Genomic DNA, 20815 nt, shown 5'->3' with positions numbered 1-20815 from the left:
TTTATCCTTGTGATTACTTTGCATTTTGAAAATAAATGTGCAAGTACAAATACAAGATTGTGATATTTTCTTATCTGGTCTGCATGTGCTTTCCGGTTAAATCAGAAATCTCCCACATGAAGACCCTGAACATACGTGACTAATAATTGCTTGCGAAAGACAAAAACACAATTTTGAAGGTAATGGACAATAAACTTAAAAAATTCCAATAAAGATAAAAAAATAAGAAATGAAATGAAATTAATAATGAAAGTCCAGTGAAAGATTCCTTAAAAAGCGGAATCTGGTATATTTAAAAATTATGTTTCTGGTTTGAAGTCCAATCAAAAATATTGCATGTAGTGTCAAAATTTCCATTGACTTTTGCGCTTTAACCAGAGTGATTTGTGCCTAAATTTGGCCATGAGTGTACCATAGAACAAGGGACTCCCGTGCTCCCCTTCAGTTCCCCACTCACCAGAAACCTGCACCCCTGCAGGGGTAGAAGGCGTGTAGTGAGTGTCTAGGCAGTTCACAGGATGATCACCTCCTCCTTGGCTTAATAGATACTGGGGTATCTGGACACCTCAGCCCCTCCAGGGGGTCTCCACCTCAAGTGAATAGAAAAAAGAGGGACCTCCACCATGTCAGATGTAGAGTACGGTGGTACTATCCCTGGTGCAATAAAACAAAAAGAAATACCCCCTGAATGGGACTTTGAAAGACCACCAACTCTGAAGTATAAAAAAGAATCTTTTAATTGAATATGGTCTAGGATAAAAAGACGTATAACATCTACACATTACATAACTTCATCAAACAAAAAACAGAACACCAATACAAAGAATGAAATACAAATTGACATATGTACTCTCTGAAGGGTGGTGTACCCTAATACCCGACACGTTTCCAGTATTTTGATACCTTCATCAGGAGTTGAGAGTTGGATATATTTACATGTGTTTTAATTCAATTGGAATGATTCCATGTTCAAAGAACAAAAGAGGCAATTAAACCAAAGGAAGTGTCAGATGGATGCCAGCCCGGGGTGGTAGAAGGCTTGAAATACAATGCGTTTCCAACATCTGTATAGCAGAAACTGTGCTTGGCAGCAATAAGGCTCCACTAATAGACAGTGAATGCTTATAAAAAGTACTTTGGACAGAGTATTGCTAGAGCTTTAAATGTAGGCTGCATAGCGAGGGGATAATATCCAAAAGTCCCTGGTTCAATGTGTCCTGTGGATATAGGGGTCCTGTGTACAGCAGTCCTCCTCAGTGTCAGTGCCTGCCTCTTTTGCTCTTTGAACATGGAATCATTCCAATTGAATTAAAACATGTAAATATATTCAACTCTCAACCCCTGATGAAGGTATCAAAATACTGGAAACGCGTGGGGTATTAGGGTACACCACCCTTCGGAGCATACATATGTCAGTTTGTATTTCATTCTTTGTATTGGTGTTCTGTTTTTTGTTTGATATATTTATCTAATGTGTAGACGTTATACGTCTTTTTATCCTAGACCATATTCAATTAAAAGATACTTTTTTATACTTCAGAGTTGGTGGTCTTTCAAAATCCCATTCAGGGGGTATTTCTTTTTGTTCTGCCTCGAGTGAATACGTTGCAGTGAACACCTCTGCGGCTCCCTATAGGGTATCCTCATGGATGAAAAAGACAGGCACTCATAGTGAAGATCTGAATTGTCTTCTTTTTAAGTGCTCTGTCAGTCAATCACATTCTATACAGTGCAGGACTAGTAGTCTTGCATTGTAAGTAAGTATACAGAGGGCCCTCCCAGCATGTCACAGAGAAGAGGGAGTGAGGGATAAAGTACGTAAAATTAACTCAATTGATGCAGCAAACATCTTTCGATCTTTCGAGAGGTGTACATCTCACTGCACAATATGACTTGTAAGCTTAAATGCCTTTCATAGGTCAAGAACTTGACTTCTACCCACTCTGGGATATAACACTCATTTTATTGTCAATATAGATGCACCCCCTAAGTTTCTCACAATATGGCGATTTTCTGTACCAAGACGCCATCAGGAAAAAAAGCACATTGCTGATATGCTATTGCTCTTACACGTATTTTATCTACTACACCAACTTACGAAAGATGTATAATGGACCAGTACATTATCTCCAACTCACACCCCAGCCAGACCTTACTCTGCTCAGTAAAGGGGAGCCCATATACTTATACACCACACTCTCAATACAACCATTCCTCACAAATCCCTATGCTGTCTGCTCATTCCATCCATCGAATGTCTATTTTTTTTCCTCTTCTACTCACCAAGCGAGTAGCATTGTTATATGACAACTAAACTCACCGTTAACATAAAACAATTGTAGTCATCCTCTTCAATCCTACCACCCCCTGCAACAGCACAGTCTGTAGTTCTGTGCTGATCCCCTCCGATTCTCTTTCCCACTCTCAGCAGGTTAGCTGGTCTATCTTGGCAGTCAGAACATTTCCCAATTCCTGGAGGGGCTGAGGTTCCAGATACCCCAGTATCTATTGAGCCAAGGAGGAGGTGATCTTCCCGTGAACTGCCTAGACACTCACTACACACTTTCTACCCCTGCAGGTTTGTGGTGAGTGGGGAACTGAAGGGGAGCACGGGAGTCACTTGTTCTATGGTACACTCGTGGCCAAATTTAGGCACGAAACACTCTGGTTAAAGCACAAAAGTCACTGGAAATTTTGACACTACATGCAATGTTTTTGATTGGACTTCAAAGTAGAAACATCATTTTTAAATGTACCAGATTCCACTTTCAGGGGTTATACCGGGATGATGCCCGCAGCTGCAGGCATCATCCCGGTACCGTTGTTTTCAGCGGGCGATCGGCTACCCGAGTATAACAACCGATGCGGCTAAAAGCCGCTCGGTTGCTATACCGGAGGAGCGGGAGGGGACATCCCCCCCTCCCGCCGCCTCCCGCCGCTGTTACCGGGCCTCCCGTGCGATCGGGAGGCCCGGTGTCCGTTCGGCTGCCTTCGGCGGCTGGGGGCGGACTGGAACGAAGCTGCGAGCGGCTTCGTTCCAGCCTTCTTCTTGTAAATGCGGAAGCGACGTCATGACGTCACTTCCCGTTTACTCGGCTGCCAATGGCGCCGAATTTAAAAAAGTACACAGTATTCAGAATCGCCGTTTTCGGCGATCTGAATACTTTGAAGTGTAAAGGAGGGATGGGGGGTCTTTTAGACCCCCCATCCCTCCATAAAGAGTACCTGTCACCACATATTACTGTCACAAGGGATGTTTACATTGCTTGTGACAGCAATAAAAGTAAAAAAAAAAAAAAAAATTTTAAACACAATTTATAAAGTACAAAAATAAATAAATTAAATAAAAAAAAAAAAAAAAAAAAAAATTTTAAAGTGCCCCTGTCCCCGCGAGCTCGCGCAGCGAAGAAAACGCATATGGAAGTCGCGCCCGCATATGTAAACGGTGTTCAAACCACACATGTGAGGTATCGCCGCGATCGTCAGAGCAAGAGCAATAATTCTAGCCCTAGACCTCCTCTGTAGCTCAAACCTGGTAACCGTAAAAAATTTTTAAATCGTCGCCTATGGAAATTCAAAGGTACTGTAGTTCGTCGCCATTCCACGAGTGCGTGCAATTATAAAGGGTGACATGTTTGGTATCTATTTACTCTGCGTAACATCATCTTTCACATTATACAAAAAAATTGGGGTAACTTTACTGTTTGGATTTTTTAAAATACATGAAAGTGTCACTTTTCCAAAAATTTGCGTTTAAAACACCGCTGCACAAATACCGTGTGATAAAAAATATTGCAACAATCGCCATTTTATTCTCTAGATTCTCTGCTAAAAAAATATATATAACTTTTGGGGGTTCTAAGTCATTTTCTAGCAAAAAATACGGATTTTAACTTGTAAACACCAAATTTCAAAAAGAGGCTTAGTCATGAAAGGGTTAAGGAATCTTTCACTAGTCTTTCATTATTAATTTCATTTAATTTCTTATTTTTTTTATCTTTATTGGAATTTTTTAAGTTTATTCTCCATTACCTTCAAGATTGTGTTTTTGTCTTTCACAAGCAATTATTAGTCACGTATGTTCAGGGTCTTCATGTGGGTGGTTTCTGATTTAACCGTAAAGCACATGCAGACCAGATAAGAAAATATCACAATCTTGTATTTGTACTTGCACATTTATTTTCAAAATGCAAAGTAATCACAGGGATAAAATCTCACTAAATAAAGGAGCACAAACCAATACATAAAAATTCTTGGGTAAAGAGAACACGGAAAACACTCCTTACCCCCACTTTTCACCTGGGATAAGCAACCCAAATAGTGGTTCACTTTTCAGGTGACGGAAATGAAAGACACCCTCCCTGCTTGCACACTCACCCGGAAAGAGTGATTCACTGTGGAGGATCACTTTTCGGGTGGCGGGCAGCGCCACCAACCCTATACCTGTAAAAAATCTTTCTTTTATTCTAGGGTATCATGAAAATAAAACTTTTATTTATCTTACCTCTCGATTTTGCAGGCTTCCTACCATGACTATGTCCCCAAAACGGCTTCTTTTTAAGTGCTCTGTCAGTCAATCACATTCTATACAGTGCAGGACTAGTAGTCTTGCATTGTAAGTAAGTATACAGAGGGCCCTCCCAGCATGTCACAGAGAAGAGGGAGTGAGGGATAAAGTACGTAAAATTAACTCAATTGATGCAGCAAACCTCTTTCGATCTATTGAGAGGTGTACATCTCACTGCACAATATGACTTGTGAGCTTAAATGCCTTTCATAGGTCAAGAACTTGACTTCTACCCACTCTGGGATATAACACTCATTTTATTGTCAATATAGATGCACCCCCTAAGTTTCTCACAATATGGCGATTTTCTGTACCAAGACGCCATCGGGAAAAAAAGCACATTGCTGATATGCTATTGCTCTTACACGTATTTTATCTACTACACCAACTTACGAAAGATGTATAATGGACCAGTACATTATCTCCAACTCACACCCCAGCCAGACCTTACTCTGCTCAGTAAAGGGGAGCCCATATACTTATACACCACACTCTCAATACAACCATTCCTCACAAATCCCTATGCTGTCTGCTCATTCCATGCATCGAATGTCTATTTGTTTTCCTCTTCTACTCACCAAGCGAGTAGCATTGTTATATGACAACCAAACTCACCGTTAACATAAAACAATTGTAGTCATCCTCTTCAATCCTACCACCCCCTGCAACAGCACAGTCTGTAGTTCTGTGCTGATCCCCTCCAATTCTCTTTCCCACTCTCAGCAGGTTAGCTGGTCTATCTTGGCAGTCAGAACATTTCCCAATCCCTGTCCCTCAACTTCTTCCTAGTAGCACCAACCTCCCATGCCCTCCCTTAACACCCCCCCCCCCGCCCTCACAACCAGCTATATACAGTAGGTCCATAAATATTGGGACATCGACACAATTCTAATCTTTTTGGCTCTATACACCACCACAAAGGATTTGAAATGAAACGAACAAGATGTGCTTTAACTGCAGACTTTCAGCTTTAATTTGAGGGTATTTACATCCAAATCAGGTGAATGGTGTAGGAATTACAACAGTATGTATATGTGCCTTCCACTTTTTAAGGGACCAAAAGTAATGGGACAGATTAACAATCATCTATAAAACTTACATTTTTTAATACTTGGTTGCAAATCCTTTGCAGTCAATTACAGCCTGAAGTCTGAAACGCATAGACATCACCAGACGTTGGGTTTCATCCCTGGTGATGCTCTGCCAGGCCTCTACTGCAACTGTCTTCAGTTGCTGCTTGTTCTTGGGCCATTTTACCTTCAGTTTTGTCTTCAGCAAGTGAAATGCATGCTCAATCGGATTCAGGTCAGGTGATTGACTTGGCCATTGCATAACATTCCACTTCTTTCCCTTAAAAAACTCTTTGGTTGCTTTTGCAGTATGCTTCGGGTCATTGTCCATCTGCACTGTGAAGCGCCATCCAATTAGTTCTGAAGCATTTTGCTGAATATGAGCAGATAATATTGCCCGAAACACTTCAGAATTCATCCTGCTGCTTTTGTCAGCAGTCACATCATCAATAAATACAAGAGAACCAGTTCTATTGGCAGCCATACATGCCCACGCCATGACACTACCACCACCATGCTTCACTGATGAGGTGGTATGCTTTGGATCATGAGCAGTTCCTTTCCTTCTCCATACTCTTCTCTTCCCATCACTCTGGTACAAGTTGATCTTGGTCTCATCTGTCCACAGGATGTTGTTCCAGAACTGTGAAGGCTTTTTTAGATGTTGTTTGGCAAACTCTAATCTGGCCTTCCTGTTTTTGAGGCTCACCAATGGTTTACATCTTGTGGTGAACCCTCTGTATTCACTCTGGTGAAGTCTTCTTTTGATTGTTGACTTTGACACATATACACCTACCTCCTGGAGAGTGTTCTTGATCTGGCCAACTGTTGTGAAGGGTGTTTTCTTCACCAGGGAAAGAATTCTTCGGTCATCCACCACAGTTGTTTTCCATGGTCTTCCGGGTCTTTTGGTGTTGCTGAGCTCACCGGTGTGTTCTTTCTTTTTAAGGATGTTCCAAACAGTTTATTTGGCCACACATAATGTTTTTGCTATCTCTCTGATGGGTTTGTTTTGTGTTTTCAGCCTAATGATGGCTTGCTTCACTGATAGTGACAGCTCTTTGGATCTCATATTGAGAGTTGACAGCAACAGATTCCAAATGCAAATAGCACACTTGAAACGAACTCTGGACCTTTTATCTGCTCCATGTAAATGTGATAAAGAGGGAATAACACACACACAAGCCACAAAACCACAAGCTGACAACAGATTGTGTAAATCTATTATTGCAGCTTTCCTTTCACAGTACAGCCCAAAACCAATAACATAGAAACAAGCACATGAAATAGATGGTCCCTTAACACCGAAGAATTCCACTCAGCCATTAAACAAATGAAACTCGGTAAAAGCCCTGGCCTTGATGGATTCTGTATGACCAATTACAAAACTTTCTCAAACTTACTAACTGACCCCTTCCTAGGAGCATTTAATAGCACAACCAAAGACCACCTCCAACAAAATTATTGGAAGCCCACACATGTGTCATCCCAAAACCTGGAAAAGACCACAAGATAGCCTCAAATTATCGTACTATATAGTACTATATAGTACTATATAGTACTATACTATACTATACTATACTATACTATACTATACTATACTATACTATACTATGTGATAAAGAGGGAATAACACACACCTGGCCATGGAAAAGCTGAGCAGTCAATTGTAAATACCCTCGAATTAAAGATAAAAGTCTGCAGTTAAAGCACATCTTGTTCGTTTCATTTCAAATCCATTGTGGTGGTGTATAGAGCCAAAAAGATTAGAATTGTGTTGATGTCCCAATATTTATGGACCTGACTGTATTACCAACCAAGTGGGATTCTGCTTATTCTTGTACTGAGGACTACAGCCCCAAAGCATTACTCAAAATCAAAATGGCAGAAATTAAAATAGTATCCCTCAATGGGAAAGGACTTAACCAACCAGAAAGAAGATCCTCCAAGAAACACTTTTCAAATCCAACCATATCCCCAAACTAACAAACAGAGATTTCCCGAAAGCATACCACACAACCAATCCGCTTGCCAAAACTAAAGGGGTCTCCATCTTAATCTCTACGCACCTGCCCATAGAAATAACTGATTCAATACTAGATGAAGAAGGCTGATACACTTTTATCAAGGGCTCTGTTTGGGGAAAACCAATAACAATAGCAAATATATACAACTCCAACTCGGCTCAAGTCAGCTTCTTCCGTGATATATCAACCTCTCTATCAACCTTCCAATCTGGCATCCTCCTTTTAGGAGGGGACTTTAATGTTGCCCTAAACCCACTAGAGGACACATCCTCAGGGACATCTTCCATTCCTTACAGAGCACTTCAGACAAGACACTTCAGGCAAATCAGGCTTCAGATACGATTTACTCCTTCACGACTCATGGCACACCTTGCACCCTGAAATAAGAGACTATACTATACTTACACAAAAAGACCTTCTTTTACTCTCTGAAGCAGCCATTGAACCTATGTCACCCTATCACCGTAACATTAGCACTCCCAGAATGATTACAATTCTCCAAGACCTGGTAACTAGATGCATCACTACTCACAGACCCCTCACACACCCTCACAATCAACAAAAACAGCAAGGATTTTTTCAAAACTAATAGAACCCCCGATACGACCCACCTGACTCAATGGGAAACTCATAAATGTGTTATCAGGGGCACACTTATTAAAATATTGGCTACTCGTAAACGAGCCAAACAGGAATCTATTAACACCCTGCTGAGACAAATACAGAGACTAGAGCAGACCCAAAAACTAACTAAAGCACGAAACATTCAAACAGAATTAGATCAAGTGAGAGAACGTTTAAGAGAGGAACTAGGTAGGAAGACCAGGAAAAATTATACACATTCCCAAAAGCTCTTTTATGAGCATAGCAACAAAAGCGGAAAGCTCTTAGCTCTAAGCCCTGCAAGCTAAAAAGGCAAGCACCACAATCCGCTCCATACTTACACCCTCAGGGCAATTGCTATCCAAGAGCGACGATATCTCAAATCAAAATATCCCACAATACTACACTGAATTATACAACCTTCCTCCTGAACTAAAACCACAAGCTGACAACAGATTGTGTAAATCTATTATTGCAGCTTTCCTTTCACAGTACAGCCCTAAACCAATAACATAGAAACAAGCACATGAAATAGATGGTCCCTTAACACCGAAGAATTCCACTCAGCCATTAAACAAATGAAACTCGGTAAAAGCCCTGGCCTTGATGGATTCTGTATGACCAATTACAAAACTTTCTCAAACTTACTAACTGACCCCTTCCTAGGAGCATTTAATAGCACAACCAAAGACCACCTCCAACAAAATTATTGGAAGCCCACACGTGTCATCCCAAAACCTGGAAAAGACCACAAGATAGCCTCAAATTATCGCCCCATCTCACTTCTAAATTCTGGCCAGCCGTATACTCACCTTTCTCACAAAATTAATTTCCAGGGAGCAGGTAGGATTTGTCCCAGGCAGATAAAATGTAAACAAAACTTCCCATTTTCATGGAAACCAGACACTATGGGGTTTATTTACTAAAGGCAAATCCACTTTGCCATCATCAAAATGAACATCCTACCATGCATACTCTACTTACTCCAAACGATACCTATCAAACCCCCCAACAGCTTCATACAATCACTTAAAAAAGTATGTAGAACCTACCTCTGGAATCAAAGACGCCCCAGAACTAGATACACCCAGATAGATAAAACCTAAATCCAAAGGAGGAATAGGTTTCCCCGACATACAACATTATTATTGGTCCTGCCACCTCCAGCGTATCATAGAATGGCACACATATCACCAGGTGAGTAATACTTGAAAACTCTTTCTCCACTCTCCCAGTTTGCTGCGCTCCCTGGATCTGCCGCAACCTCACACCAAAAGACCTAACAGAACACCCTACCATAGGTCCCTCATTGGACTGCTTCACCGAGGTCTGCCACAAACTTAAATTCACAAAGATTCCGGGACCTTTAACACCAGTAATAATGAACCCTGAATTCCCCCATGGATTGCCCCTCATCCACTATCCAGTAAACAACCTGACATTAGTTTACGCTTACATCATCTTCTTCAAGAGGGCAAACTACATACCTAGGATCATATGAACACACTTTTGGCTGAACAAAACCTAAGCTTTCTAGAATACTGGCAAATTAAGTACTACATAAACACTATTCAACACAAAACAGATTTGTCCGAAGCTTTAACCCCCTTTGAAAACTTATGCCTAAGTCAAACACCTCAACGTCATGTTATCTCCAAGATCCACAACATTCTCTGGGACAATACCCAAGCTGGTGAGGGGATAGCATGCAAGGTCTGGGCCCAAGACTCAGGCATAAACCTAACAAACACCTCATGTAAAAACTTATACACGTACACAAGGGCTCCATAAATGTCTCTATTCAGGAGAACAATTACAAAATTGTTTTCCGTTGGTACCACACCCTAATTATTCTACATAGATTAGATGCATCCAACTCAGACAAATGCTGGAGATGTTTACAAGTACCTGGCGATCTCTTACACATCTGGTGCAGTTGCCCAACCATCCAAGCCTATTGGAAACATGTCTACGACCAAATGAAAAAAACAGCTACATACCCCCTGGAATTCACACCGCAACAATTCTTACTCCACCACCAAGATTCCAACGACATACCTTACCATAAATCCTTAGCCATGATGTTAGTTAACGCAGCTAAAATGTGCATACCTATTCTATGGGGCACCCCCAAAGTCCCTGCCTTTTCAGACTGGTATAATTGGATAAATAAAATTGTGGAGATGGAGGAACTCATCTCAATCTCCCGAAACGCCCCGCATAAATTCTTAACTCTATGAGCTTGCTGGACCCATTTTCAATCTTCCAAAGAATATCTGAAAACAATGAACCTTCCTCTCCCCTAAACTGGCCTCATCCTACCATTGAGTTTAAGATAATTTCCACATTATCGGACGCTCAACCTTACCCACACATACCAGCCTGCCATGCTGACACGATACATACCTCAAACGTCAAACATTCACTTGTCCCTACCACATCAAACACATACACACAACCACCACAGCCCACCGCTTACTGCCCCTTTCAACCTCCCAAATTCCCTCTCACACCCCTCCTTTTATATCTCCCTCCCCCTTTTTTCCTTCAAACTTACCCCCCCTTCTTAATCCCTTAAACAAGACCCGACCTAACTACACCAGGTGTGCTGGTCACACATATACACGTAAAGTAGACAATCTTTCTGCATGACCCACTCTTCCAAGTCCCATAAACTAATCAGACCACATAAACGCTATATACCATATCAGATAAGGAGTAATAAAAGCAACAAAACCTCCCACGACGTCCCATTCTCTACTTATGAAACTAGTTTTATTTCCTGGTTAAAATCATTATAGTACAACTCACTGTTATTGATGCAATGTGACAATGTTTGGGCCTAGCAGTTTTGCATCTCAAGTCCAAGCACTGCATCCTGGGAGGGGGTACAGAATTCTACATGTCCCCCCCCCCCCAGAATTACCAGATATTTTCAAAGACTATTATTCTACTTGAAAAAAAAATTCTGTCTGTGTTGCTGTTAGAGAGGTCATCTCACTATTTGGGCTTGAACAGGGCTTCTGGCCCCATCTCCAATCAAAAGTCCTGTTCTAGCCAAGGACCCATGATGGACAGGTCCTTATTGTAGGCCTGACATCTTATATATTTTTGTTGGCTTTCATGTCTGCATGTTCTTTTTCTAAAATTGCCACCCCCCCCCCCCCCCCCCATTTGACCATGCATTCCAACCCCTTGTGGGATATAAGGCCAGGCCACCACAGGCATGGAACTCTTCCAGGACAGACTGTAATATTGTAGTTCCTCAATCTTGTATATTCATGCACTCTCACCAAATATACCCTGAAGAAAATTGTTCAACAATTAAAATGTGTTGGGAGATGGGTGGCAGAACAATAATCTGTTCAACACATCCATGTTTTTCCTTCCATAGAAGGGCAACATTGTATAATGTGCATATAGACCAGAGGTTTTTAAACATTTTATCATTGTTTGTACAATAAACATTTACTTTTTATTAATATCTATGTATAATGCTTTCTTGGCTGCAACGAAGTCCCATAGGGGATGCTTTTTTGTTGTGTATAATACAAGGGACGGAGCAGCCCTGAACTCATGTACTACTCACCTTACATGCTGGCATTACATCATTATCTCAGGTAATGATAAAGTTGTCTCTGAATAAACAGGTCCATACCAGAAATGTAAAAATTGCCTGGTCAATATAGAGTACACGGTAGATAAACTGGTTAATAGTCCTAACTGGCTTAAAATGAAACCTGAGACTACTTCTACCACTTGCTAGTATTTAAAAAATATCCTCAGAATCAAATCTAGGACTAAGACTAATATTATCTTTTTCATAAAAAGAAACAATACATTCATACTTTTCATTGTATAAATATTCTGAAATAAAAAAAAATCAAATGTATCATAATTTCTTAAAAAAGAAATCTGAATGCATGAATTACAAATAATAAATTCATTCAAAACTATGCATTGCTACAAAAACGTTTTATCCATAGAAAAAAATGTAATGCTTAATGAAGAATAATCTGTTAAAGGAGAAGTCCAGCCTGAGCTTGTTTGGCTGGGCTTCTCCTAAGAGTCACAGGAGTGCAATTTGTTTTGTGACCCGTTTTCAGCGAAGAACGGTCTGAAGTCCACTCTGCTGACGTCATTGGAATCAGTCCAGGCACTGCGTCATCCCGACTCTGGAAGTCTGGATCCGCCAGCTGTCTGGACTGATGGCCGTCTCAGCTTCGCAGTGAGCCGATGAGACGTTGAGACGGCCACTCCCCATCCCTCCACAGCTCAGCACTCCAATGAGCGTTGAGGAGCAGAGCAGGAGAGATGCTGACTGACAGGCAGAAACTTTTTGCTCGGGGAGGTGAGAAAACCGAGCCATCGACGATGTTCGGTGGCTCGGTTCTCAGTGAAGTGGCGACAGGGGACAGATGCAGCATCGGTCTGATGCTGCATCCACCTAGGTAAGTATGAATCTACAAAAAAAACATACTTCTCTTTTAAGTTAAAAAATGTGCATTGCAAAATACAAGCAAACACCAAAACCTAGAAAACCAGAATGACACATTCTATCATTTACTAAATGGCCAGCCTGACATAATTTTAAAGAGCCGTGAAAATGTAGATACCATCTACAGTGGCGAAGCTAGACATTCTTTCACCCAAGGTAAAAACTCAGTTTGGCGCCCCCCCCTTCCCCCCACATTACTGGGACAATGTCATTCAGTGGTTGGGAAAGTAGGGTGTGGCATGCAGCGCACCGCACTGAAATATGTAGCATTCTATCTCACAGTAAAATAGAAAGTAATGGGGCCTGTGTGCAGGATCATAAGTTGGGTCCTCCTGAGCAAGAAAAAGAAAGCACAGCATGTGTTGAATATTTACCATGGTTAAAATAGAAGCAGAGTGCAGGTTCAGTAGTAAGAGATGCAGAGTTCAGAGGTCAGCAGTATGTGATGCAGGGTTGAGAGGTCAGCAGTAAGTGATGCGGAGTTTACAGGTCAGTAGTAAATGGCGCAGATTTCACAGGTCAATAGTAAGCGATGCAGAGTTCAGAGGTCAGTAGGAAGTGATGCAGAGTTCACAGGTCAGGAGTAATTGATGCAGAGTTCAGAGGTCCGCAGTAAGAGATGAAGAGTTCAGGGGTCAGTAGTAAGTGGTGCAGAGTTCATAGGTCATTAGTAAGTAATGCAGAGTTCACAGGTCATTAGTAAGTGAGGTAGGAGTTCTTGGTAAAGACTAATATGTAACCCAACTACAAAAATCCCCTCCCAACCCCCCCAACATTCTATTCATAATAAATGTAATATAAAGATAGAGGCTGCTGTGACTATTGAAATATAGCATATATGCACTTTATTAATACTATTTAAAAAGGGTATATTAAATATTTCAGTGGTCACAGCAGCCTTATTCATTAGATTTCATGGATTAGGAATAGAATGTTGGGGGTTTGTGGAGCACTTATAAGATTTTTTTGTTGTTGGGTTACATCACAGTTAACCCCACACTTGCTGGAGGTGGAGCCCAGTGGGAGCCGAACCCCACACCTGCCTGCTGCATCTATACTATGTAACTAGCAGGCACTACCGACGTGCCCGCTGGTTACTTGTCAGCTGTCATCTGGAGAGAAAGAATGGCTCATCCAATCTTCTCCCCTTGGCACCCGATCTCCTTAACATCACAAACGCTACGTGGCTACATGAATCTTTGCTGCAGCTCTAGCACTTGTGATGTGGGGGAGATCGGATGAGTCCGGCTGCGCCCCTCTCAATTCTGAAATAATCTCAGAGGACAGTTCTGGGACTGGAGTTATCCAATCAGGTGTTAGGGCTCACAGAATGTACCCGATCAATCTCCAGAGCTGAGGTTGTGGCTTGTCGGGGTAGGTATTAAAAGAGAAGTATGGCTTTTTTCAAAAAAACAAACATTATACTTACCTAGGTGGATGCAGCATCGATCTGATGCTGCATCTGTCCCCCCGTCACCTCTGCTGTGAGGACTGAGCGATCAATCACTGCTGATCCCTCAGTTCTACCCTCCAATCTGAGCAGAGAGCTGCTGACTGTCAGTCAGCAGCTCTCTGCTCTCCTCTCCAGTGCTCACTGGAGTGCTGGGCTGTGGAGGGGAGGGGGTGGCTGGCTTGGGCTCTCGGCGGATCGCTAGGAGGCTGAGCCAGGTGCCGGTTCAGGGTTCTGGTTGGATCCCAACCATATGGTGGGGACCTTTTCAGAATCTGGACTAGCTCTGTGACATCAGCCGACAGTGGGCTTCAGCCTGCTGTCAGCTGAAAACGGGTCACAGGACTCCACAATGAACTACACTCCTGTGATCCATAGGAGAAGTACAGCCAAAAAAGCTTTGGCTTACTTTTTGTTTTTTAAATAACCCCCGTGACAGTTGCCGCTTATACATTTAAAATTGGCATGTGCTGTATATTATAAAGTTTCTGGTCTTTGTATACATCTTAGAACTTACTTGGAAAGCCTGATCCAGCAAGCAGCCATCCTGATTGTGGGCAACTGAAGCTTGCTGGGACTCTCTTTTCTAGGATTAGGTGCAGCTGGCTTCCCAACATGCACCTCCCGATCTCGCGCATTTGCAGTGGGAATTAATCACGTTGTGTGTGGGGGATGCCCATTGACTCCTGGGATTGATGACACTGCTATTTCAGGAGCCAATGGGAAAAGGGAAATGACGTACCTCGCTGCAATGAGGATGAATGTAAGGCCCCTTTCACACGGGACGGATCCGTGTTGATCCGCCCCGTGTTTATCCGCTGCTCAGCGGGGATCGCTCCGTTTTCCCCAGCTGAGCAGGCAGATGACAGGGCGGGACCCACACACTGTGCTGGGACCGCCCTGTCAGATCTCCGCTCTCCCCTATGGGGGATCGAAGGAACACGGACCGTCTGTCCGTGTTCATCCGATCCGCTCTGCAGACGGATAGAAAAATAGGATTTTCTTCCGTCCGCAGAATCAGACGAGAGCGGAGCTGGACAACATCGGGTGTTAGCGGATGTACATCCGCTGACACCCGCTATCCCATAGGGATGCATGTATGTCCGTATTTCATCCGAAAATGGATGGATGAAATACGGACATACGGTCCGCATGTGTGAAAGGGGCCTTAGGCATGTATGTCCGTATTTCATCCGAAATACATCCGCATGTGTGAAAGGGGCCTTAGGCCCCTTTCACACATGCGGACCGTATGTCCGTATTTCATCCATCCGTTTTCGGATGAAATACGGACATACATGCATCCCTATGGGATAGCGGATGTCAGCGGATGTACATCCGCTAACACCCGATGTCATCCGCTATCCCATAGGGATGCATGTATGTCCGCCTCCGCTCTCGTCCGATTCTGCGGACGGAAGAAAATCCTATTTTTCTATCCGTCTGCAGAGCGGATTGGATGAACACGGACAGACGGTCCGTGTTCCTCCGATCCCCCATAGGGGAGAGCGGAGATCTGACAGGGCGGTCCCTGCACAGTGTGCGGGTCCCGCCCTGTCATCTGCCTGCTCAGCTGGGGAAAACGGAGCGATCCCCGCTGAGCAGCGAATAAACACGGGGCGGATCAACACGGATCCGTCCCGTGTGAAAGGGGCCTTAGGTGCAGTGTTTACCCTCAACAAAAGGTAAAAAGATGAAAACAAAAAAAACTATCCAAAAATGAATGGAGATGTGATCGGCAACAATTGCCGCCATTGATGTCAATTAGGATGGTCGTTAAGGTGGGGAGTAGATTGGTGCCCGCTGTAGCCTCTGGGATCCCCCATAGTTTGATGTTGTTCTGACTTTCGCGACTCCCTAGGTCATCCAGATGAAGCTTCAGTTGTACTTCTCATTGAGGGGATTGGGTTTGCAGCTGTTTAATGGAGACCACTCTCTTCGGGCATAATTAGAGTCCTGAGTGGAGACCCTACAGGAAAGGGTTAATGTCTTATCTGAGTAATATCTGCTTTCAAAGTGGATTATATTTGGGTTGCAAATGAGGCTAGTTGTCAGGTTGTCTAGACTGTCTGGGCTACCTACTAGACTGAGCAGGGGCCGCAATGCTGGAAGACACAGAGAGGCTGGAGTTGGCTGTCACTGATGAGGGAGGAGAGATGTCAGCTTGCTCTGGAAATATTGTCAGGGAAGGGTGAGTCTGTCTGTGCTCCCCAATGTGGTAGAGCACATGTTCATCATAGTGGTGGCTGCAAGGGGGCCCGCTGATGTTGTGGCTGTGTGAAGGAAGAAGCTAGTCTGTGTATAGCCAAAAAAAAGCAGCTCTGTATGTCAGAGCTCACTATCTGTGTGGCTCTACTGTTTCATAGCCAAACCATGCCACTGGCGCCCCTCTCAATGAGGTCCCCTAGTTTCGGCCCTGACCGTCTAAGTGCCCAATATATTTACATATTTAACATATTTATTATGTTCAAGAGAAAAAAAAATAGTGAATAGTCAAGAGAAAAAAAGAGAAAAAAAAATAGTGGACAGGGAGATTGAATATTTCAAACAAGGCACAAAAAAGTGCAAAGGCTACAGAGGCATTGTTGAATACAGGTTACCTGTCTTCTCCCATACATGGAAATACAAGCTGGAAAATACCAATGCAAATTCCACTTAAGAAAAAGTACCCTAGACCAACTCTACACCATATATTAAGAAACATCTTGGAGATGTGCTATGAGTTTTGCTATCATGTACACTGATTTTAAATAAATATGCAACAGACAAATGTTTATAAACCACCTGTATAAACTGCTTTTCAATACTCTCTTTTAAATCCTGTTAGAAGCATAGACGCAAATGGTATGAAAACCTGAATATATAAAAGAAATACAACAAAATGCAGAAATATAGACGATCCGAATAGTCAATATGGAGCGTCCTTAGTATTTAGTCTTTCGAGTATCTGGGAATGCTAATAGCTTAAAATATGCTCATATGTCTACATCAGACACCCAGAACCTTAAGGTTGGTATACAGTATATTGTTAGTTGGTACAAAGGGGTAAGTAAAAATGGATAGAAAAAAAACACAAAGTATTTTTGTGGCCCACAGAAAACTCCTACTCCTTTTCTTCTGATGTTCCGGGCTATCTGCCATACATCTCTCACCTCGGTTCCCCCAATTCAAACTTCATGATCAGTTCAGGTGAGATGGTACACCTGACAAAATAATACATCTTCGCTAAAATACTTTTTAATGCATACTATTGTGTTATGAACCAGTTAACTCCATTTATAAACAGAAACACATATGTGTGTATCTAATAATTGTAGGAAATTTGGAGAGGCAAATTAATAACCACTTGCCAACCGCCCCATAGCAGATTTACTGCTACAGGGCGTCCCCGCTGCGCAGGATCATGTATATATTTCTGGGTATCCGGCACGAGTCCACGCTGCCTGAGGCTTGTGCATGGCTCGATGTCCGCTGGCACCCGGCGATCATTTATTACACAGGCAGAACAGCAATCTACCTATGTAAACAAGGCAGATTGTCGTACTGTCAGTAAAGAAGGCATTGATCCTGAATTACTGCAAAGCAGGAAGATGGATCAATGTCTTCCATTAGTAAAAGCACCTCCCCCACAGTAGTAAAACACTAGTCAGGCACGCAGTTAACCATTTGATCGCCTCTGATGTTAGCCCCTTCCCAGCTAGTGTCATTAGCACTAATCACTGTATTGTACTAGTGTCACTAGTGTCAAAAGTGTCACTTAGTGTCCGATTTGTCTGCCAGAATATCGTAGTCCCACGATGAGTCGCTGATCGCTGCCATTACTAGTAAAAATTAAATAAATAAATACAAATTTTATAAATAAATCCCATAGTTTGTAGACGCTATAATTTTTTTGCGCAAACCTATCAATTTATGCTTATTGGGATTTTTTTTACCAAATATATGTAGCAAAATACATATGAGCCTAAATTGATGAAAAAATTTATTTTTTACTTTTTTTTATTAGATATGTTTTATAGCAGAAAGTAAAAAATATTTTTTTTTTTCAAAATTATCGCTCTATTATGTTTAAAGCGCAAAAAATAAAAACCGCAGAGGTGATAAAATACCACCAAAAGGAAGCTGGGGAAAAAACTGCATTAGGGCAGACAAACAGACAAGCACTGTTTATGGCCTAAAATCTCGAGAATGACATTTTTAACAGACTGGAATGTGAAATATAGAAACATATTGTTAGTGCTGACCACCCGCTACTTGCTCTGCATTTTCAATAAGATGTCACTTACAAGATTACTGTCTTCTGACGAGGGCAAAACTCACACCTTCTATTTTAGAATTCACCCTTCTGTTTGCTATGCATTTACATATTAACTGTTCACTGTCCAGATCTTCTTGTAGAAAATTAGGCATTGCAGTTCAATAAAACAGGAATTTTCATTTGTTATCAGTACTTAATTTCAGGATATTTACAATGATATTTTTTATTATTGTTCGTCTTGTAAACATTAGAGGTGTACATACATAGACTATTAATTACAGACAAACATTACCTCAAGTTGCTGAACTAGGTTTTAAGCCTCATACACACCACTAGTTTTTATGAATGAAATAAAACTGACAGCTCAGGTCAGAGCCACTGTACTAACAATCAGATGTTAGTACAGCGACCCCCCCCCCCCCCCCCGCTGTGCTATTGTGTTCAGATAGGGGGGCATCCCCCCACCAGAACAGACTGGTCAGCACTCTCAGCCATTGGCCAAGAGTGTTGATAGGGAGCCAGTCGGCAGACTTTCTCCGGTCAACAAGCCTTCTGTTGGACCGGCTGCCATACACTTGGGGAACATTCGGCCTGTATGTACTAGGCTTAAGAGTGTGCAAAATCTGCCATTTTAGTGAAAATATGCAGCTTCGGCATCAGCTGTCACTACAGACTATTACTTTTAGCATATTTCCAAAATGTTACAAGCTCTGAAAATAACATAGTATAGGGGGAGCACTATTTTAAAAGTCCACTGACTGCTCATAAAATGTATCACCCTACAGGTTTTGCATCTGCCCTGGCGCTTTCTCAGAAGCCAGTGGACTGACATGTAAGGAGAGCCAACTGTATGACCAGTTAATGGAATTTTAGCAAACTATGTTGTCCCGCCAAAGCTTTATTTAGATTTACATTACATTCTGTACTGCATTTATATATTTTCACATGCCCAACAAAGATTGCGCCCATCAGATCTTGAATATGATTGCATCTGCTTGTGGATAATATTACACCTATTCATATGTATAGGAGTACAGAAGTATACCTTAGCCTGTCTGCAAGATTAAGGGGTTGGTTTACTCAAGGCAAATAGATTGTTTGCTTTGCAAATTGGACTGTTCACTTTGCAAGGAAAATTTCCCCAGAGCTTGGAGAATGAGGTACTGGCTTACATTATCTAATCATGTGCAAGCAAAATGCTGTTTTTTTTATTGTTTTCCTTGTACATGATTGGGTTTTCTTTGCAAAATAGTTTTACCAGATTCACTGGGCTCTGGGAAAAATCCCCTATAGAGTGCAACTTCACTTTCAAATTGAATAGAGTATTTGGCTTTAGTTAATCAACACTTATGTCATCCTTAGTACAGAGATGATAGGCCGAGGCATCTAAATCTCCATTGTAGGCACAAGCCACCCAGGTATCATTAAGCCATAAACCTGTACTTTGCCCACACAGAGCTTGGCAACAGGTTTTGTTAATGTTCCCTTCCTTGCTGAAAAATACTAATTTTCTTTTACTTCCCCTTCACTCTATCCCATCCCACACCTAGATTCCAGGATCAAGGAAAAAAGGCTTAGAACTCTTTCTCTGCCCCTTTATGGCAGTGTGAGGCCAATCACTAATAGCCACTGCTGTCACATTAGAGGAAAGAGTGAGTCACATGCTTCTTCATACCCATAAACTGGGTATATTCTTATCTCCCAGTTACTCAATGAAGAAGCAGGCAAGTTGCCTTGACCTAAATGGGCAAAGCGTAGGTTTGCGTTAAAGTGATATTGAAGCTTGGTTTTAAAAAATAACTAACGTGTTATACTTACCTGCTCCGTGAAATCGTTTTGCACAAAAAAGCCTAGATCCTCCTCTTCTCAGGTCCCCTGCCAGCTCTCCTGGCCCCTCCCTCTTGTCTAGTGCCCCACAGCAAGCATCTTGCTCTAGGGGCACCTGAGCCGCTGCTCCATGTGTTCATTCACACAAGGAGCACGGCTCTGCCCCACCCCCGCTCTCTCCTCTTTGGCTCACTGGCTGTGATTGACAGTAGCGGGAGTCAATTGCGCCTGCTGTCACAGCCAATGAGGAGGGAGAGACTTGGAAGAGCTGAGGCTTTCGTACACATAGCTGGATCAGGATGGGGCTCCGATAAATTTTAGAGGGGGGTGAGGGCTGGGGGCTGCTAAATACAAAATGTTTTTTTACCATGATGCATGGAATGCATGAAGGTAAAAAACCTTGAGCCTTTAAAACCACTTTAAAGACCTGAGTCCCGCTGCCTTGAAAAAGAGACCCTGCATCAGGGCTGTATTTGTGAAGATTTTCTTTATGTTTGATTATGAGACCATGCCAT

General features: G+C 42.3%; 1 protein-coding gene across 2 annotated transcripts in view; it reads right to left on the bottom strand.

Moving 5' to 3' along the window:
- STAC3 (SH3 and cysteine rich domain 3) overlaps positions 1 to 20815 on the bottom strand; it is a 158975-nt gene that overhangs the window by 86303 nt on the left and 51857 nt on the right. The gene's annotated exons all lie outside the window — the stretch shown is intronic.

The sequence above is a fragment of the Aquarana catesbeiana genome, linkage group LG02 (assembly GCF_042186555.1).
Source record: "Aquarana catesbeiana isolate 2022-GZ linkage group LG02, ASM4218655v1, whole genome shotgun sequence".
NCBI classification, from domain to species: domain Eukaryota; kingdom Metazoa; phylum Chordata; class Amphibia; order Anura; family Ranidae; genus Aquarana; species Aquarana catesbeiana.
The sequence above is the reverse complement of the archived record's forward strand: the minus strand, read 5'-3'. Positions and strand labels throughout refer to the sequence as shown.